We start from the raw sequence: 21,515 nt of genomic DNA on the forward strand, positions 1-21,515 counted from the left end.
ATTTACACTGCCAGCCCGATGGTTGCAGTGCCTTGGAAGAGGGTGGTATCCCTTTAAATAGCTTGTGAACCCCTTGACAGCGCTCACCACGTTTTCTGTCTCCAAAGGCGCCAGACACCAGGCAGAGCAGCAGTCTGTGTGTGGCGCTAGGCTCGGCACGCTGCGTGTAGTCAGCAAACAGGGCCCTTGCCGTGCCGTGGGGTTCCGTCACATTATCCTCATCATTGTGTACAAGAGCAAAAAGACACAACCGTGTTGTAGGGACCCCATTCGCCACTGCTCTGCGAAGAGATGGTCATTGACAGCAGTGCCAAGTGGGGGGACACCCTGCCGGTGAATGCCCTCTCGTGGCACTGGTGCAATGTTGCTAGCCCTGAGCTTTTGAAAATCAGGAGTAAAAAATCACGAGACTGACTTAAAATCATGGGATTTAAAAAAAAATACATGTTTTAGGCTCTCTTATTTCCTTTCTGGGTTTAGGGTTCACATTTTTAAGCTTTTTTCCAGAATCACAAGGACTTAGAAACTTGCTTTTTCTTTTTTAAAGGAAAGTCAATGTTCTCCCAAAATCACGGGAATCCGGGAGCTGGGGCTTTCAGAAAAATTTCACAAGAATTGCAATCATTGTACACCAGCCACAGTGCCATAAAATGTGACCCAAGGGGCATGATTCTGAGTGGCCCTGATCCTGTGTTGAGGTTTTATAAGTTATTCAAGTAACGATATGTTTTCTAGTACAAGAGTTTTCCCTGGGAAGCATCCCGTTAAAAGCAGAGGTGATTCCCAGCTGCTGCATCAGGTCTTGCCTGTTCTGAGTAAATTGGCATTGGTAGAACTGTGTTGAAGTGGTAAGACCAGGCTAAATGTCTCCAGCAGAGGGGGTGGGAAATTTTTCTTGGAAACCTATTTTTAGCCGAAACTGCTGTTTTTATCAAAATCAAGACATTTGGGCGGGGGGGGGAAGTGTCAGTTTTAATCAAAGTTTGTTTATAAAGAAAAACCCTGAAGCATTTCAGTAACGTCAAAGCTTCCAGTTTCACCATCGCCCGGACAAAAAGTTGTGATTTTTTGCTTAGAAACTAAAGCCATGGAGTTTTTTTAAAATCTAAATAAACACTTTTTAAAAAAGGTTTAAAAGGCCAAAATCAAAACGAAACGTTTTGCTGGGCCTGCAAGACAAAGCACATTCAAACAGGAGCCATTTGGGGGAAGACCTGTGGCCTGTATGATACGGGAGGCCAGGCTCCTTCCCCTCCCCATTGGGAGATCGACCCTTTTGGTCTCAGGCAGCGCCCTGAACATGTGCAGACTTGCTGCAGGGCCGGAGGGCTTGGATTTCCCTCCTTGCAGAGGATGCAGATCACGTCTCTGAAATACAACAATTCTGGCTCCAGCCGCACCCCGGTAGTGCCAGGGTTGAAGGGCTTTTCGACCCCAAATGAGGGGTTTTTTTCCTACTGTTAACTCTGGCAGCATGGTCTGGTGGTTAGAGCAAGGGGGTGGCACGGGAATCAGGATTCCTGGGTTCTACTCCCGTTGCTGAGAGGAAGTGGAGTGGGTTAGAAGAAGGGGAGGGGATAGGGCCTGTGGGAGTCCGGACTCCTGGGTTCTATTCCTGGCACTGAGAGGAAGCGGAGTCTGGTGGTTGATCAGGGTGGGCTGGGAGTCAGGACACCTGGGTTCTCTGCGTATCACTGTATATAGAATGTGTGTGTACCGTTTATTTGTAGTATTCGGTTAGGATCCTGGGATCAGGTTCTGCTCAACTGCATCTAGGCCAGACCCTGCCCAGTGCAAGCTTGTTCCCTGCAAAGTACTGTCTGGTCTCGTTGTAAGCGGCTGGAGCAATTCGGCCTTTACCGCATCCCTACACAGAGCTGCCTGCGAGGAAATATTTCCAGATTCAGCCTGCTTTTACCCTCCTCCTGTCCCCTTCTCCTCCTGCTGGCAGGGGCCTGAGCTGAGCCCGCTGAAGTCAATGGGAGCCCGACGGGTTTTGGATCAGGCCCTCCTGGCATGCGTCTCGGACGCCCTCCCAGGCTGCGACCGGAGAAAGCCCCAAGCGCAGAGGAGAACGCCTGCGCTAGGAACCTGCCGGAACGCGTTGCGTTCACTGGGTTCTGGGGCTGTAAGTCCTGACAGGGCTCATTCGGGGCCTGGGCGTGATCCAGCCCCCCGGAGAGCAAGAGCAGCGGCGTCCAAATCCGTAACCACAGGGCAGCCAGTGACCCGCCTGGCAAAAGACTGAGTTGTGCTGGGGAGAGCGAGGGAGACTCCGTCTCCCTGTGGCATTTGAAGCCTTGTCAGACATAATTGTCGCCACGTCTGGCTGGCTCTTACCCGCTCTTGGCCAGCCGCTCCCTGACACACTCCGTCTGTCTAGCTCTGGGCCTGAGCTGGCTCCCGTCACCCGAGTAGCTGAGCTCCTCATAGACCTCAATGGACTTAAAGGAGGCAGGGCAGTGCCATTCCCCACATTGTACGGATGGGGAAACTGAGGCCAGGTCCTCTGGCTGGGCCCCTAAATACCTCTGAGGATCTGGGCCCAAGAGACGAAGGGCTAGACCGTGAATGGGATTTCGAGTACTAGAGAGGGATGCTCACCCGGGCTGCCAGCGTTATATTTGAGAACTACAGGGCAGTTTTCTTAGCACCAGGATCCCCTTTGCCTCCCCAGGTGAGCGGCCCAGAGAGCCTGCTGTGCCCACACATATCCCACTGCAGGCACCAGCACTGGGCACACGCATGAGGCCCAAACGCTGATGCCTCCTGCGCCATTCAGCCGTGTCCCGGGCAGTGTGCGTCCATGTTCAGCCATGCCCTAGCCGCTCCCGTCCCCAGGAGCTCAGCGGCCAAAGGAGAGTGGTAAGAGCTGCAGAGATCAAAGGCATTCTGGGCTGCTTTAGTATGGGGCAGGAAGTATTTTATTTCTAGAAAGGCTCTCCCTGATAATAGGGGGCTGCTGGCACCCCTCGGCACCACTGACCTTGTCAAAGCAGCAGTGCACCCCCTCTGGTGCCTAACTCCCCTAGGCACCTACATTTCTTCTGGTTGGCCAGTTGAAAGCAGCCTGAGTTCTGCGTTCACCCCCAGCTAAGGAGCAACTTGAAGCCAGTGGGGCCCAGTCCTGTATCTGTGCTCTGAGTGCTCCTAACCGCTGATACCTGCCGGCTCCCACAGCAGGAGGGCCGGATTCAGGCCTCCGGTAAATGTGGGGCCAGGGGGAGGAGCAGCACACCCACAAAAAAGACAGTCGGGAGCATGTAAGGTGAGCTGGAGGGGTGGGACTCACCACTCTCCCTCCTTGGGGTCTGCTCAGAAGAAGAGTCAAGCTGAGCCTTTGCCGGCGCTGCATGATTCATCCATCCCAAGGCCAGAAGGGACCCTGGAGACCATCTAGTCCGACCCCTTGTATGACACAGGCCAGAGAACTGCCCTCAAGTCGTTCCTAGAGCAGATCTGAGCAGGAGGCCAAACCCTGACAATCTGCAATCTGGACACCTTTGGCTTCACGTTCTCTCTCTGCTCTTGTGGCTCAAACCCGGATTTCCACGTGGCAGTTGGGACAGGAAGCAGGAGCAGAGAAAGCTGTTTCCCCAGCCTGTTCACACGCGGGTAATCCGTGAGGATTGCCAGGCCGGGGGCCAGGGGCAGCCCAGCTAAAATCAGAATCCCGTCCTTGGCCGTGTCCTGGAGCTGATGCAGTTTAGCGGGAGATGCAGGACGCCCCTAAAGCAGGGTGGGTTGTTAAGACACTGAGCTGGGCCATAGTCAGAGATCTGGGCTCTCCTCCCAGATCTGCCCCTGATTTCCGATATGACCTTGGGCAAGTCGTTTAGGCCCCGATCTTCAAAGGCATCCCAGTGAAATCAAGAGGCGTTGGGTGACTTAAATAGCTCTGAGGATCTGGGCCTTAATCGCTCTGGACCTCAGTTCCTCAGCTGTAGAATGGAGCTAATCATCTTCCTTCCCCCCCGCCTTTGTCTGGCCTGTTCAGACTGCGGGTTAGGCACTCGCTCTCACCATGCAGATGTTCAGCGCCCAGCACCAGAGGGCGGCTAATAATAACTAGGCCGGACCCTTGCCGCAGAGGAAGGGTTTTCCAAGCCCCCACCTGTGCGAGGTTGGTTTGTGTCCTGAAGCCCAGATCTGCTGAGGGATTTTGTCCCTTTGCGAGGCCGATCCACTTCCACATACTCAGTCAAAAGCAGCCAAGTGTCCAGGTGTTTACACTCTAGCTCAGCCCTACCTGGGGAATTCTGCTTGGCAAATACACATGGTCCAGCCTCTCGGTTGTGAGCTGCAGCCCTCGTAACTCGGGTTATGACCTTGTAAGCCCCACAGGATGGGGCTGGGCTGGTGTTTGGAGGGGAGCCTGCCAGGTGCAGCTGGAAGTGTGTGTGTGACTCACAGGTGGCGCTCCCCAGGGCTGGGTTTGGGGGCTGGCTCTGGCTTGGCTTGAGACATAAAACGCAATCTCACGGCAGGGTTTATGGTCCTTCCCTCCAGAGCAGGATTTCCCTGCGCCACTCCCAAGTTGGGGATCTAGTTATTATCGCTCCAATTATCCTAGCCATGTGCTGCCAGGGTAAGACCAGCTTTCTGTTTAAAGAGCAACTCTTCTAAGTGCTCTAAAATCCACACGGATGCTCGGATTGCCTTGAATTTAGGGGTGCCTCGTGGGGGCACTGGCGAGGGTCAGTGCATCACATCTGGGCTAATTTGAGCAAGGGGTTCCCGAGATACTGTTGTTGCTTTATAGCACCCAGAAGAGAACTGGGTACTTCCCAGAACTGCATGGGCCCTGCTCAGTCTGATGTTAGGGCTGCGGCGATCGGTGGGAAGGGAGTGAGGGTGATGGAGGATGAAGGGCTCTAGCAAGAGGCTCCCTGGGATCCGCGGCGCCTGCCTGTGGCCATCTTGTCGCCTCCAATGGGCTTTTGAGTGGTAAGATTTATTTGTGTGATGGTGGCAGGCCGAGTCTCCACGGGGCCACTGCACCAAAGACAGACAAAGGCTCTTGTAGCCCCGCTTGGCAGCTGGGGAGCTGAAACCCGGAGAGAGTCAATAATCCAGGGTCGCAAAGAAGGGGCTGTAGCAGAGCTGGGCACACACTCCAGGTCTCCACGGCCACCTTTCCAACACCGACAATGGCCAGCTCCTTTCTGGCGCTTTTCAGCCACAGAGCACCAGGCACCTTCCAAAGGGGGCCAGTGCCATTAGCTTGGCCTTAGAGGAGGGGAAACTGAGGCACCAAGGAGGGGGAGGGACTTGCCCACGCTCACCCTGCAGGTGACAGAGCCAGGGACAGAACCCAGGTCTCCCAGTCCAGTGCTCTATCCACTAGGCCAGGCGGCCTCCCTAACCATGCAGCTTGGCGCGTCCTGGTCCTGTAGCGCTTAGCGCTGGGGCCTGAGAGTCAGGACGCCTGGGTTCCCTTCCGATCTCTGCTGCTGAGACGCTGTGCCAGCTTGGGCAAAAATAGGGGGACGAGACACCCCGATATTAGGGGCTTTGTCTTGCAACTATACCTACCCCCCCCCCGGCAAGAAAAAAAATGGTGCTATTTTTCACACTTGCTATGTGGTCACCCTGGGAAAAAGTCCCTTCCCTTCTCCGTGCCTCAGTTCCACCCCCCCGGGAGGGGATAATCACCCCACTTTGGGGGAGGGGATTGTTAGTGCCTTTGAATTTCCAGCCCCTGGGGTGCAGGGGTCAGAGGGTGGCTAGGCGGAATGTGTGAATCGCAGCTGGCAATTTGGGGGCGGGTCGGGGGGGGGGACAGGAGTCCAGAGCGGCTGCTGCTCTGGGGGGGAGGGGGGTCTCTCGGCTCGGCTCGGCTCGGCTTTTCTCTTCCGTCCTTTTTCAGGCCAGGCGCTGGGAGCCTCTCGCCGGCAGCAACTTCGTGCGGGGAGGTAGGAGGCCGCGGGGGGCCAGGGGAGCCAAGCCCCCGGGCGCAGGGGAGGGAGCGCGGCCGGAGGCGGCGAGGGGAAGCGGGCTGGGGAGGCGGAGCGGCCGGGGGTGCATGGGGAAGGAGGCGGAGAAGGGGCAGGAGGAGGCAGGGCTGGCCGGGCGGCCGCTGCTGCGATCCGCGCCCGGGGGGCTGCACCCGGGGACCGGCTGGAACTGACCAGCCAGGCAGCGAGGGCCACAAGGAGCCGGGGCAGCGATCGGCGGGGTGAGCCGGCCCCGGTGCACCCACCCTTGGGGGCGAAGGGGGCTCCCATCCGGCAGCAAAAAAGTTACAGCCAGGTCCAGAGCGGCCGCTGGACCCCTCCGCCTGCATTGCACTGGGAGGTGGGCGCAGACCAGAAGTGGGGTGAGGGGCTTGCAAACCGCCCAGCGCCCCCGGATCACCAGTACTGGACTGGGGGCATCCGTAGACGCTGGAAAAGCGAGTTTTCTGCTTTGGAAAAGGAACCCACCTGTTTGAGCCCAAGCAAAATATCTGGCGTTACCAGCTACTCAGTGGATTTCCCTCCCAAAATATTATAGCCATCTCCCGTTTCTTTCTATCCTTCCATTCCCCCGTTTCTTTCTTTCTTTCTTTCTTTCTTTCTTTCTTTCTTTCTTTCTTTCTTTCTACTCTCCATACACCCATCTATTTATCTATCTATCCCTATACACCCCCTCTATCTATCTCATCTTCTTCCCCCCCGCCCCTTATTTCTCCAGGAGCATATTTCTTTCTCAAAACAAACCCCAGAGCCAAAGGGTTAAACGTCTGCAGCCCCCTCGCCCCAACCCCTGGATGTGACTCGGGAGCTCTTCAGAAAGAAGGTAAGTGACGCCGGTTGATTATTCTCTGTAGATAAGTGGATTGCCATGGAAAAGCAGCTCTTCTCCATTCGGCCCCTGTCTGTTACTCACTGGAACTGGGTCAGCTGCACTGTAGTTTGAAACCTGTTGCCTGGGTGTGCTGCTGGCTAATTGTCATACACCTGTTGGGGTTTTGAGACTATCTTTTAGCTGCTACTCCCCAGAAAAATGCCAGAAAATTGTGTGTGTGTGTGTGTTAAAATGGGTCTTGTTGTACCACCCTTGGTTGCAAATGAATCTTTCATCTGCTCATAATATTTCATCTTGCACTGATGTCTGCCTGAAAGAACCACTGGGTGGATTGTTGTAAAAGCAGTGGGGTGGGGCGGGGGTTCATAATATTTCAGACACCAGGTGCTTAACCAAAAGTCAATCCGACTTTTCAAAGTTCCCCTTTTTTCTGCCCATCGTGGGTGTGACATAGTTACCACGATGTGTTTATTTGTGTGCGCCAGGGTGTGTTGAAAGCAGTGGCTGGAAAGTGCCAATGAGAGCCGGGGCAATGCTTTAGCAAGCCACACACACACAAAACAGCGCCCCATCAAGTTTGCTTTTACTTTTATTTCTTGCAGAGACAAAGCTTTGCCCCATCCCTGCCTGGAAAACAGCTCAAAACAAATTGTTATGGAATGTGCAAGTGAGAAATTCTCCCCCCTCCCCAGCTGTTTTCTCCTTCCCAGTTGTGGTTCTCACACTTGAAGGCTTTGGTCCTGATCCAAAGCCCCTGTTGAAGTCAATGGCCAGACTGCCCCATTGATTTTGGGCCTCTCTGTGCAGTAGGAAACAGCAAAATGCTCCATTCTACTGTTTCACTTTGGCATCCAAAAATACTTCAGATTCTTTCATTTCAAAGGGCTCAGGAAAGGGGGCAGGGAGGGGGATGTTTACAAACAAGGATGGGTTACAGAGGGGAAGAGAAAGGTGCATGCAGAGCTCTGGCCTTTAGCCATTTCTGGGCCCAGCACAGATCCACCTTGTGGGTCCGGGTATTTACCGGGCTGCGTTTTCCTTTTTCTAAGATACTCCAGTGAGGAATCTGGGCAGTGGAAGCCACTGGCAGCTCTGCCGTTATCACTAAAGGGGCAAAGGATTGAGTTGAGAGAAATATAAAAGGACCCTGCATCGCATAAAGGAACCTAGAGAGTGCGGTTGGGTTTTTTTAACCTTGATCTATAGCCACTTTTGGCTGGCACTACCCTCCCGTGATATATTCGACAGTTAAAACCTATGACCTCTCTCCCATTTGGTCCTCGGTGCCAGCCTGGGTGGTCCTCGGTGCAAGCATGGGATTGGGTCGTTTCTCTGCGATAGATAGATACATATTTTTATGGGACACAGAGCTTCAACTTCAGCCCAATTTGGTGCCAACCCGTCGCACCCAGCCCAGGGCTCTGTTCCCAAAAAGACTAAAAACCACCTCTTGATGCGTATCACCCCATTGCAGCAGCTGCTGGGGTGACTGGAACCTCAGTGCTTCCAGGAGTTCGTGTGCTGGACTCTGTTTTCGTTCACACGGCACGGCTTAATCCCCGAGGGAAAACGTTAGCGGGCCGTAATCCTCTGGGAGGTGGCAGGCGGTGGTGCTACAGCAGAACCCACCTGCTGTCAACTCCCAGCAAAATTCCCTTTATAGAGCCCTGTGTCGAATAAAGTCCCAGATTGTTTCACTGCATTGCAATGTGCTGATTGGGAAGCTCCCGTGTGGAGTGGAGTTGCTTGGTGGAAAAAAAATGACTTCACTATAAATGTGTTTGTGTGCTTTCTCTCCTGTGCATATGCACTGTAGTAGCAGCTCGAGCAAGGTGGAGTGTGGGCCACATCCGGACCTCCGGACACTTTTGAACAGACCCCCAAATCTTTTTATTTGCTTATTATGATCATTATTGTTGCTGGCTTTTTTATTATTATTTTCTCTGGAGTCTGGACCTTGGCTATACCTTGACCAAGAAGTTTGGAACCTGACAAAAGAAAATAATTGACTACCCCTGGGATAGACTTTCTAGAGCTAGCTTTCATAGAATCATAGAGTTGGAAGGGACCTCAGGAGATCATCTTGTCCAACCCCCTGCTCAAAGCAGGACCAATCCTCAATTTTTGCCCCAGATCTGCAAATGGCCCCCTCAAGGATTGAACTCATACAACTCTGGGTTTAGCAGGCCAATGCTCAAACCACTGAGCTATCCCTCCCCCCCATTTGGAAGAGGAGGGAAGAGGAGAGGAAGAGGAGAGTTTGTTTAATCATCAGATCAGGGACCGGGAGTCATGACACCTGGGTTCTTTTCCCCGTTCTTTCATTGTGTTACCTTGTTCAAGTCATTTGCCTGCTCTTCAGTATTGCCAATGACAAGTGTTTGAAAATTATGAGTCATCTCTCCACTCCCACTTGCGGGCAAAAAAAAAAAAAAAATTCCACCAGATTGGTTTAGAAATGATGAGATTTCTAAAGAAAAGAATAAATTTTGTGGGCTTCCTGTAAGGCCTCGGGATTCTGAGACTTTGATGTTCATGACTTGCAGCTTTTTTCATAACCATGAGGGTGAGTAATGTACTATAAAAAAAAAACCCAAACAAACAGGAACCTGAGATTCTGATATATTCACATGACTCCAGCAGCTGGGTCTGCAAGAAAAGCACCAAATAGCTCAAGATTCTCAGTTAAATTAGGAGAGCTGACACCACAGGGTCTGTGCCTCTGTCTTCCTAAGGGGAGAATATTCCTTGCTTTTATAGGGGAGTTGTGAAATATAACTGGTTAGGGTCTCATGGGCTCCCATGGGAAGTTTGCCTGAGTGGGGAGTGCAGATCCTGGCTATCTGTGAAAGGTTTTGACCTCCTCCGATGAAAGGTGATCTATAAGAGCAAAGTATTATTTAACAAGGATATGGGGATATATTGTACGCTTAGAGGAGGTGTATATTTGAGTGGTAATACCAGCATTAACCCCTGCCCACGCATTAACCCTAAATCCTGCCCCCAAGCCCCCGAATCCTCTGTCTGAGTCAGTTTAGAACCAGCACGGAGTACTAGAGACTAAACCTCATATCTAGCCTGATCTCCTGTAGTCTAAGGTCAGGAGCAGCCCCAGAAGCTTTGAGCGCTCCCCAAAATAATGTGCAGTGGAATTTGCTAATTGCGGCCTGGAACGGAACAAACTCTGTTTCTAGTGGAAGAGAATGGAAAGCCAAAGCTATTTCAGTGTCCTGCAATGTTCAGATTGCAATCCATGCCTGTGACAGGGCAGGGGGTGTGTGTGTGTGTTATGACTTTGCTATAATATAAAATCCCTCCTAATTGATGGTTCCATGCACCTGGATTATTCTGTGTATTCCAGAGCACCACCCTTTGTGCTGGGCACCATCCCAACACATAAGAGATGCTGCCCGAGACGTCATTAGATGAGCTGCAAGTAGCATTTCCCTGCCATATTTATCCCTTTGATTGGAGTAAGTGCCCAGCGAGCCTAAATGTCACATTTAGACGCTTCCTTTTCACACCTCTATCCGTGGGAATCAAAGAAAGTAGAGACAGAAGAACTATATGGGCTCATGGCCAGCACTGGATTTTTCCCTGTGCGCATTGGTGATGCTCTGGTGGCTTTCCCTTGCAGGAGCCGCCACCCCTGCTAACAAGCTGGCTTGTCTCTCTACACAAGTGTACTCAGCCAGAGGTAGTACAGCGGTACAAGCGTCCCCTCGTTATAGAAAGGGGCTTACAGGAAGGGGCAATAAACTATCTCAGCATAAGGCACTTTTATACCAGGACAACTAGGTGTGGACCAGGCTTCAGAATGTTCAGTCGAGCGCCCCCTTGAGAAGGGATAATAGACGACCGAGGGTACGTCTACGCTGCAGAAAAAACCCTGTGGCAGCAAGTATCAGAGTATCAATTGTCTGGGGTTCACAGGGCTAAACATTGCAATGTAAGTGTTCCCGCTCAGGCTGGAGCCGGGGCTCTGAAACCCAGAAAGGGGGGGATTGAGTTGACCCGGGCTCTGGGACTCGCTGACGTGGCTTTTGTTTTGCAGTGTGGATGTACCCTTAGGCCCCAATTCTGCAAACACTTAAAACAGAGCTGCTGGACTTTAAGACCAAGAGAAATCCTGCTGAAATCCAGTTTGTGAGGGAAAACCTGGAAAATTTGGTAGAAATGTTTCATGGGGGGGTAAAAATCCCCATTTCCCACTCAGCTCTGGTAGTGACGTTTCTGCCCCGGATGCTGATTTGCACCAGTTTGCAGCATGTTCTGCTTGACCAGCCCTTGTCCCCCGGTGGATGGAAGCTGATTCGTTTCTTGGTACATCTAGTTACAGGTGCTTTCAGCAGAGTGCGTGATCCTGGCTGTGGGCCTGCAGCTGCAATGACATCCATGCAGGCGGACTCCTGCACCCAGCTCTGATTGCAGGATCGGGGTTGGCTGATCTCTGCTTTAATGCAGATGGTGAGGTTGTTAATATGAAAGGCTAGATGCTACCAAGAACGCAGGGCCAGATTTCCAGGGGATCAGCAGTGCACCCCTGATTGGGGCTACATTCTCCAAAGCACTCAGCACCCAGCAGCTCCCATGGTGAGATTTTGCAAAGATGTTGGCAACCCGCCTCCCACGCTGAGCTCATCAGAAACTCTTGGGCTTTAGGAAGATGCAATCCGTTCTTGTGTTCCAAAACGTGAGCAGTGCTTGGATGCTGGTGCTGAGGAGCCTTGTAAAGCAGATGTGCAACCAAAGGAGGGCAGGGACTTTTAATGGGACTGAACTAAGCGGAGCAGTTTGGCTCCGAGTGGGAGCGTTCTCCTGATGTTGGCTCTTCGTTTCCTCTTGTCTCCGTGTCTCTGCTTTATTTCCCAGCGACTTGCCTCCTTTTCCAGTGTATCTCCAAGAAAAGAATACGTCATAGTATTAAGGAACATATGTGAGTGTAATGAATTGGAACAGGTCCGGGTCTCCAGGGAGGCGGTGTGGCAATCCGGAGGATCTGGGGCCTAGTCCTAGACCTGACACTTAACGTCTGCCCTTAGGCAGGTTATTCAGGCCCAGATCAATCGATGGAAGGGAAATCAGTGGCCGTCAAGAGCCGAAATCCCTTTGAAGAGCTGGGCCTTAGAGCCTGTGATACTTACGCTTGTCCTCAAGTCTATCCCCGTTGGGCTAAGCCTGTGTTTAAGCGCTTTGATAAATGGTACACAGGTGTTTTGCTGAATCAGGGCCAAAGTAACTAGTGATTTGGGGGGCCCAACGTGAGACAGGCTACAGGGTGCTGGAGAGGCCCAGGTCCTGTTGACTCTGATTGATGTGGTGGGTGCTCAGTGCCTTTGAGGCACTAAAAATCCAAGGCCCCCTCTGGAAATTTGGCTTTGAACTTCTGTGATCTGTTATCACCAGATGGGGAAAATGCCTCCCTGAGTCAGTGGGGAGGAGTGGAGGATGGGCTATAAAGCTCAGGCTGCAAAACTGGGTTCCCTTAACCCCTCAAACTCCCAGGGCATTTGAGGTGTTGGTCCCGGGCTGCCTCTAGGTCATTCCTGGTAGATGAAATGCCTCCTCCCTGGAACGGGCTGCCGATGTGCTAAGTGACGGTCCTGCTACTTCGGACCCTGCTGTTTTAGTGTCAGATGCTGCTGTGGTCTGAAAATCCCACAGAGGAGAAAGTCTCTTTTCAAAGACACTCAGGCCCCTTATATGTGTTGGGAGGGGCCAGGCAAAAAGAGCTGGGACTGGGTTTTGGTCCCAAGCTACACCCCCTTTTCATCAGTCTCCCATCCAATTGGTCAGCTCTATACTGACCATAGCCTCGGCAGGGGGCCGATGGAGAGAGGAGGTGGAGCCGTAATGCAAAGCGCTCCGGCAGACCTTGGCTGGTGTAAAGATCCTTAGGGGGTGTGTGGCTCAGAGCAGCCCTTAGGCTGCTCTAAGTTATGGCATGGGTTGGCCCAGCCCTGAGTCAGACCGAAGATCAGGGGAGGAGGGGGATGGCTTAGAACCACTCTTCTTCCCCTCTTAGGGTCCCCTCGCTCTTTGCAAAATCATGGATCTCCATTTTATTGTGATGACCTGGCTTTTGTTTAAGGACCGAACTACTGCTCTTGTCCAGATATTCGTCACTAGGGAATATGAAACAGCTTGTCCAGTGAGAAAGGGGCAGAAGGGCTATGATGCTGTGTGGGAAATGGCTACAAGCAAACAGTCCTGTTTTGAGCTGGCTAGTTATAATATGGGGTTTTCCTCTCCCTTTTTCTTTATTACTGTCAGGACTATTTGCCTGAAAATGGGGTTTTTGCTGCTCTCTGGGGCTCCCTTTCTCCCTCCTGACATCATGTTTCTCATTTCACCATTGTAGTGTTGCCAGCTCTTGACATTTTATCGTGATAGCTGGTGTTTCTTTCCATAAAGCCCCAGCTTCTGGAGTCCTGTGACAGTACAAAAATCTCACCTTCAGTTTAAAAGAAAAAGAAGGTTTCTAGCCCTCACAGTGACAGATAAAAGCTCATGTCCGGAAGGCTCAAAACCCAGAAAGCAAATAAAAAGAACTCAAAATGCATTATTATTTTTAAATCTCGTTATTTTAAGCCCATCTGATGATTTTGGAGGGCCTGAAGAGTGATTTTATGATGCTTGCAGTTGGCAGTCCTGTAGCTGGCTGCCACAGAAATGACTCTGATGTTATAACTTCAGGTAGGGAATTTATAAGCTTTGGAGCCAAATTCCTGAGTTCTCATGCAAAAGTTCTCAAATCCCTTAATAATAGAGATCAATAAAAGGAGTGAAGGCAGGATCTTTTCCATACAGAGTGTTCCTGAAAGTTTTTTCCACTAGGCATCAGCTGTCTTGGCATCCAGCATTCGTTTTATTCATTGTTTTTTGTGTGTTATTAAAATGGCTTGCTAGACAGTTAGCTCACAGCATCCAACTTTATCTGCAAATCACCTCCTGTTTTCTGTGTGAAAACATCTGTCTTAGCTTTCTGCTTTCCCCGGACACTTAATTCCTCTAGCATATTTTTTTCCCCTTTGCCCCCTCCCTTCCCCCACCTCCCTGCTGCAAATGACTGGTGGCTCGTATGAGGTTATCAGGAACTTTGTGCTCTTGAATCTGAACAAAACCGAGCAGGGCTGTTTCTTTAACAATGGGGGTTTGGATTCAGTTCATAACCCAGATCTGGGCCCCACCCAGAGAAACTCTTCCAAGCCCTGGTGTGTTTTGGAATCTGGATTTCATGGTTGGCTCTCTTACTATAACAAACCAAATGCAAAATCCCACATCTCAAATTTTGGGGCGTGTGAAATGCACGTTCAGATCGGGTTCCAAATTTTCCAGCTTTCTAGTTGAAAGAGGAAGCATCTGGTAGTTTAGATCGCCAATTTAGGGTTAGGGTGGGATTTTCAAAGGGTCTGGAATAGGAAATATTATTATAATCTCAAAAATTGTGTTCTGTCCTAGAAAGGTTCCTATACCAGGCCCATCACCATGGCACCTGGTCCCTTTGCAGTAGTGCAGTAAGGGATGGGGCTAGCATGTGTCACACTTTTTCTTTAATTTTTCTGTGGGACCAGAGACCCAAACACAATAAACTTGCCTTGACCTATGAGAACCAGAAAGTGAAACTGACTAAAAACATGAAGTGAAATTGACCAGTCTGGTTTTACAGTCAAAAGTGAGCAAAATGTTAAGTACCCCAATAGCATCAGGGATGAAAGCCGAACTGGACACAGATTGCTAAGTCCTGGCCTTTTGACTCCTGTTTATTCCTGTGGCGAGTGATGGAGCAAATAAGAAGCTCCCATTGTCATTCCTATACAGCCCCTTTATAATATCGTGTCCACATCTTTAACAAGTTCTGGTGAAAGTTTAGCAGCCGGCATTCCAGCACCGACTAGCTGACAAGTGCAGCTATGAGGGTTTCTCGTAGCTCGAAGGACAGTTCAGATTGTGGGGAGAGTCACTGTATGGTCTGAGAAGAGCAAGGTTCTCATCCCAGCTCTGACAAGGATTCCCTGGGTGAGTCACTGCAACGCCCTGCCTCAGTTTCCCCTTCTGTGCGATGGGGAGGATAATGCTGTCCTTGTTCACGGAGGCCTTTGGGAGGGTTAGTTAGTTCATGTCTGAAAAGTGCTGTAAGCGCTAAGCACTGAGAGCTAAGAAGTGGTTAAATAATGTGCTAGGGAGGGCATAGGAGGAGAGGCAGGCAGGATACCTTTCTCTGCCTTGCCCTTAAATCCAGGGCCAGATCAGAGGGCCCATGGGTGACCCCTGTTGGGTGGTATCTGATGGCGTAGCAGGTGAAACATCACTTACAACCTGATCTGATTCCCAACAACCTTCACTTTTCCGACTGGCCTCAGCAGGCCTGCCCTCCGCTCCCCCAGCCCCTTACGGCATTAGCTTGGTGGAGGGGTGGCCGGGGACAGACATGATCATGGCTTCAAGCCCAGAGATCTGGTTCCAAAGTGATTAGCACTAATTGTGTTCCCCACAGACAAAAACCCGCTGCGAGAAGTCTCCGGGCTTCTTTCCGTCCTTTGCATAATCTCCTCTGAAACCTTGAGGAGGGATTGTCTCCTTCTTGATTCTTAGCTGAACTGGCAGGTTCATAGAGTCATAGACCTTAAGACCTGTAGGAGCCATTAGATCATCCCGTCAGACCCCCTGCTTAACTGTATCCTCAGCATTGCAGGCCCCTGGAGCTCTAGCCCTGGGGATTAGGTGCTGCTGGAGCTAGGGGGCTGCACACGGCACAGGTCCCATCAGAGGAGTCTTTTAATGTCCCCTGGTTCCCAGACGTTGTGGTGGCTCAGCTATTTTGGAGATTAGGCCTGGTCGGCCTGAGCGGTGGTGACCGCTGCTGGATTGACGGTGCTGGAGAGCTCTGTGTCTTCAAAGGACAGGGGCTGCGTCCGTGTCGGCCTGATCTGCACTGTGGCTCAGTCCTACCCCAGAGAGAACAGTCTCAGGAGGGGAGAGGGGAGCTCAGGGGCTCATTCAGGCTTTGGCCCCCAGGCCCACTGGGATGGCGATGCTCACTGCCGTGAGGAATCGATCTCACCATGCCGTACTCTGATCCCATGGATATTTGCAAGGTTAGGCCGGGCTGAGAAGGAACAACGCGGATAGGGATTACAGGCAGGCTGGGGAGATGCTTCCTGAGGCTAAACGCATCGTCCTCCTTCTCCACAGCAGCACCTGCTCAGGTGACGTGATAGACACGGGCCTTTGAAGTCCAGGGTTCTGGAGTGGGTCGCGCCGGGCTTGGGAGTTCCTGGCAGAGGTCGGGCTGATCAGAGAGCTGGCAGGGTGAGTGGTGACTAATTTGCAATGCCAGGGAGTTAGTCCTGCCAGCCTTGGCACAATCATCAGTCAGCGAGGCCTGTTTCTCAAGCAGTGTACAGGAAGGTCATGTGGCTTAGTGGACAGATCACTGGGGTCGGGTTCAGGACACTTCCGGTCTATTCCCTCTCACCAAGAGATGTACCTTGGCTGAGCAGTTGTCCTGCTGCCTGGCCGTGGCTTGGTGAACCCTCCCACGCCCTGGAGAGATGGTGCTATTTCTAATCACCCGCTTGGTCACGACCGATTTGGGAAGCTAAAGGGGAATGCAGCGGGCGCGGCGTATTTAGATCCCACTTGGCCATCTGAGTGAGTGCCATATAACAAGGAGCTGGAGACATCCCAACTAGATAAAAATACCAGAGCGTGGATTAGGGGCTGGTTGGCCAACGGGGGACAGAGCCAAAATCTCACATCTAGCACAACCACCTTAAAGTTAACAGAGCCTAATTTTCACTAAGGCCCACTGTCGAGGTATAAAGGGAGGCAGTGTGGCCTCGTGGATAGACATGTGGGTTCGATTTCCGCCTCGGCCACCGGCCTGCTGGATGACCATGGCTCTGTGCCTCAGTTTCCCCATCTGTAAAACGGGGATCATCATCGCCACCTCCCTTGTAAAGCGCTTTGAAATCTACCAATGGAAAGTGCTAATTAACAGCCAGGGTCTAAGTGTAACTGTAATTCATGCCCACTTTAAGGCCCTCTTGCTCTGCCAGAGTGTTGTAAATGAGAATCAGGCTCTTGTCTTCACGACAGGAAGCTGTGGTTTATCTCAAGGTAGGATCTTGGTATAAGATCCTAGTGGACAGGGCAGGAATGGTTTTACCCTGATGGAGCTAATCAGGCTCAATAATGTACTCCCCATCTGGAGTTTACCTGGGCTAGCTACATGCAGGTAAAAACCCCGAGCCCTGTCTCTGCTAGGATTGTACACTGAGACAGCTAGCTCTGTGTCATGAGTGTTTTAAAATATTCCCAGCCCAACTCCGGACGAGACATCGGAATTACAACAATGTTTACAAACTGAAAACGTTTTTGGTTTGTGTCGATTGAAACCTTTCATTTCAATTTGGGCCCTTTTTAACCTTTCTTTAGTATAAATTAAGTTACATTTCGAACCACCAAACCCCAAATTTGGGTTCCAAGAGCAGCAAAATGAGAGATTTTGAAACTTTTCCCCAAGGGTTTTTCATGTCAGGAAATTGGTGGAAATGGACCTTTTCCCGTAGACAGGTTCGGTTTTGGTGAATCAACGTTTTTCAACAAACAATTGTTTTGTCTGAAAATTCCCGGCCAGCTCAATATAAAAACGCACCTTGTTTTTGCAGTGAAATGGCCAGAGGCCTAGGGGAGCTGGTCTGATTTTACCCGAGAGTAACTGACTGCAGAATCTAAGCCAGCGATGTGGAGTGTCAGCCCCACGTTTGGGGCGTGGATTTACATGGATGACTTTTTAAATAGGGAGTTGAATGCAAATAGATATGTGACCATGGGGTTTATTTTTAAAAGCAACAAAAACATTTGTGGTTGTTATGGAAACAGTTGCACTCCCCCCTCTCCCTCCCCCCGTCATTTTGGGAACCTAAACATAACAGCACAAGACCCAGGAAGAGAAATTGTCTAATGGGGCTGGATTCTGAATTCCCTTGCACCCCTGGGTGCTAGAGATGGGAAGCCAAAGGACCATCGTCCTCCTACTTCTGAGAACCTGAACTCAGCGGGGTGCAACGGAGGAAGGGGGCAGGTCCCCCTCTTTGGCCCCTGACTACAGCCTGGTGGCATCCCAGCAAAGCCCCTTTGCTTAGCCACATAGGGGTGGCTGGGCCAAATTTATGTGGCATTGTGACCTCATGCACCAGGTCGCAACGCCACTCATTCAGATTTGGCCTGGCCCCGCCTCCACCATAATGGAGGGCCGGCTGAAGCAAACTTGCCCCCCCCACCACGTTTTCAGTCCTTCCAGAACCACGCCGCCCCCCCCACTCCAAAAAAAAACAGAGAGGAAGAACCACACGCAGGACAAAAAGCCAGTCTCTGCCCCAAGGAGCTTGCAATGGCTGGGGACAGCCAGCCGGGCGGGCGAGCACAGGGAAACGACGAGACGATTGTGGTCAGTGTGGCGGGCGGTGGGGTTGGCACAGCAGCAGCCTGGCTCGTCTCGGATGCTTTGGAGCCACCCTGGCTAAGCAGCGTTTTGAGGGGGTTTAGAAGCAGGTCATTTTGTGGATGTTGACAGGGAGCTTTCCCCCGTCGGCGTGAGGAGCAGCAGGGGAGGAAGGACAAAGGGGCTCATTTACCTGCGCATCACGTGGGCGACAGAGGCTGGGATCGTGGGTCGACATCTCGAGGGCACGGGAGAGATGCTAGGGAGGGAGGGGCCAGGCCGGGAAGGGCCCTGAAAGTGAAGGCAAGTAGCCGACCTTTGATGCGATGGAGAAGAGGCAGCCAGTGGAGGGATGCAGAATGGGGCCAAGCGACGGGCGAGGAAAACCGTCTTTGCAACAGCCTCGTGAATGGCTCGGAGCGAGGCCAGACAGTATCTGTCCGGGCCAGAGAGCAGAGGGTTGCAGCAATTGAGATGCAAGATAAGAGCCTGCCTGGTCTGGTCCCTGTCGTGGCAGGGACCGTCTCTTGCTCTGTTCATGCAGTGCTCAGCGCGAGGGGCGTCTAGGTGCCACCATGCGACAACAGCCGACGGTTGTCTGCAGTGCCGGTCCCGGGATAGGAGAGAGACGAGGTGGGTGAGGAGATATCTTTGTTTGGATCCAGCTTCTGCTGGTGAAAGAGGCAAACTCTCATCTTCTTCAACCCGAACGCTTCTCTCTCTCACCAACAGACGTTGGTCCAATGAAGCCGAGGTTCTCAACCTTGTTCTCTCTGAGGGCCCCCCAAGATACTATTAAAAACTCCACTGCTCATCTCTGCCACAACAACTGTACATAAAAGCCAGGGCCAGCGTTAGGGGGTAGCAAGCAGGGCAATTGCCTGGGGCCCCATGTCTCCTCGGGCTCCGTGAAGTTAAGTTGCTCAAGCTTCAGCTTCAGCCCTGGGCCCCAGCAAATCTAATCCTGGCCCTGCTTGGCGGCCCCCCTGACACCTGCTCGTGGCCCCCCAGGGGCCCCTGAACCCCTTGAGAACCACTGCAATAAAGTATATTACCTCCCCCACCTTGTCTCTCTCAACCGTCACTAGAGGGAGGAGTTCGTTCACCTGCAATCCAGGGCCTGGCCCCACCCTCCTGCGCCCGAGTCCCGTGGATGACAGTGGTGTTACACCAGCGCCGCTGAAATCAGGATCGGGCCCCGAGTCTGCGTCCAGTGCTGATGAATGCACAACCGCTCAGCCAGAGGACAGGCGCAGAGGGACAGGGCCCTGGACACAGTACACCCGAGACCTAGGGGGTTGGTAGTGAACACATTGTGGGGATCGGTTCTGATCTCCCTGACCCCGGGCGAAATCCAGCAGGACCCTATTGGCTTCAGTGGTGCAGCCATGTAAACAGAGCAGAGCTTATCGGGAAGTGCTCCAGGGACTGACTCGGAGACGTGCTCTTCCCGGATGGGTGCAGAGAGGGGTCATATGGAAGGGGGGTAGTCCCAGTGCCAGCCCATCTGGAGCTCCTCAGCCCAAGGTGGTGGAAGATGATTTCAAGGCTGGGTGGTGAAACCTAACAGGAGGTTTGGAAGGGGTTAAACTCCTAGTCCTGAGAATGCTGGAGTCTCAGGGGAAGTGATCAAAGCTTATAAATGCCGCCCTGGGAGCCATCTAAAGGAAGGATGGAATTAGCCTGCGTAAGGAGCAATGGCCCCAAGCGGAGGAAGGAACTGTTCGGTCTTTGCAGGGGGAATTCTTTATCAGGACAGTTGAACAGTGCGCAGCCATCCTCCCCCGCAGCCTGGGGACGGGGCCTCGGCCCTGCAGGGACGGGAACTCTGGGGGCGTGCAAGCTGCCGTTCTGCCTGGCGAGCGCCAGAGCCCCCCACTCTGCACGGGGGGGGGGGGGAATGGTGACACGGGGCACAGGGCGTACAAGGCGGGGTGTCCATGTGCGCTGTGTCTCTGGACTGGGTACGCGGCTCTGTGCGTGGAAGCAGAAGTGGGTCTGCGTGTGCAGCGCGTGTGTGTGTGTGTGTGTGTGCGCGCACGCACACCTCCGCCTGTGGACATCTCGGCTTGCTCTGGGCTGCTGGCTCCCGCTGTGCGGTGACCGACTTTGTCCCACTGGCTGCAGTGCGTTGCCAGCCGCCCAGATTCCTTCCACAAAACACGCAGGCCAAGAAAGAAGCCTCCAGCCCGGGCTGACAGCGTCCTGCCTCGAGGGGCCGGGGCCAGGCTTTCCCCCAGGATCCTGACACAGGGGGGATTCTCCTGGCAATTGCTCTGGGTAGAACCAGGGGGCAAAGTCTCAGGGTTGTGCTGAACTTCGATCTAATAGAAAGTCCTTATTTCAAAGGCTGGTGGGAGAGCCGAGCTTGTGTGTTGCCCGGTACCTCCCTGGATGGGACCATCTGGGAGAGCAGCAGCCCTGACTTCGGTTTGGACCTCCCCTTCGTATAACACGGTCCTGACGGGCCCTGGCTCTGGGGCAGGGGCTGGGAGGCTCAGTGGGTTGAGAAGGGGCTGCAGTGCCCATCTCCCTAGGTTACCTGTTTGACACCAGCCCGGAGCAGCAGTAGCCAGCAGGAGCGACAGTCAGGTGCCCTTGTTCTCGGACAGGTCGGGTGGGTCCAGTTCCCGGGGAGACGAATGTTGGTGAGGGTGGCTGTTAATTGTCCCCCAGTCTAGTGGCCTCAGTGGAAAGCCCGAGGGCTGAACTGGCCCATGGAGACTGCACACGAGACCTTAGCCCCTGGCCCCCTTTTCTGATGACCTTGTGGGACGTTGACAAGAGGCAACCGATCCACGAGCAGCTGTTCTTGAGCCGGGGTAGGGCAGAAGCCGATCCCGTCTCCAGGAAACCCGCCCGCCCCAGCCTGGGCTTGGATCCTCTGGAGGTGTCTCAGTAAAGCCCATGTTTGAGATGGGATGAGCCCGTCCCATCCAGTCTGCCAGGGGGCCCGCACCCTGGAGTGACCCTTGTGGAAGATATTTCCCAGCTGCTGTTCGGTGTTCCTCAGGCTAGCTGTTCTGCCGTCTCAGAGATCTCACAGTCTGGAAGTCGTCCCTGGGATCTAGCCTGGTCTCCGCTTTATCCTGATGATGCCTCTCCGCCCATGGGGCATGGGTCACCGTACTCACTGATGGCAGTTTAGGCGTGGAATTCCAAAGGAGATTAAGGGAGTCCGGTGCCTAACTCTCACTTCAGTGGGATTTGGGCATCCGATTCCTATAGGTTCCTGTGAAAATCCCACGCTTTGAAAGCACCCGTCCCATTGAAACCC

The 21,515-nt window shown here is 52.7% G+C and overlaps 1 protein-coding gene across 1 annotated transcript in view; it reads left to right on the top strand.

The window, feature by feature from the left end:
• The first annotated feature begins 6,111 nt into the window (after window positions 1–6,111).
• ADAMTSL4 (ADAMTS like 4) overlaps window positions 6,112–21,515 on the top strand; it is a 58,154-nt gene continuing 42,750 nt past the window's right edge. Inside the window, exons 1-2 of the mRNA XM_074939009.1 lie at window positions 6,112–6,297; window positions 6,676–6,780. The gene's annotated coding sequence lies outside the window, so the exon portion shown is untranslated. The remainder of the gene's footprint in view (window positions 6,298–6,675; window positions 6,781–21,515) is intronic.

This window comes from Natator depressus, chromosome 24, assembly GCF_965152275.1.
Source record: "Natator depressus isolate rNatDep1 chromosome 24, rNatDep2.hap1, whole genome shotgun sequence".
In the NCBI taxonomy this organism is placed as follows: Eukaryota; Metazoa; Chordata; order Testudines; family Cheloniidae; genus Natator; species Natator depressus.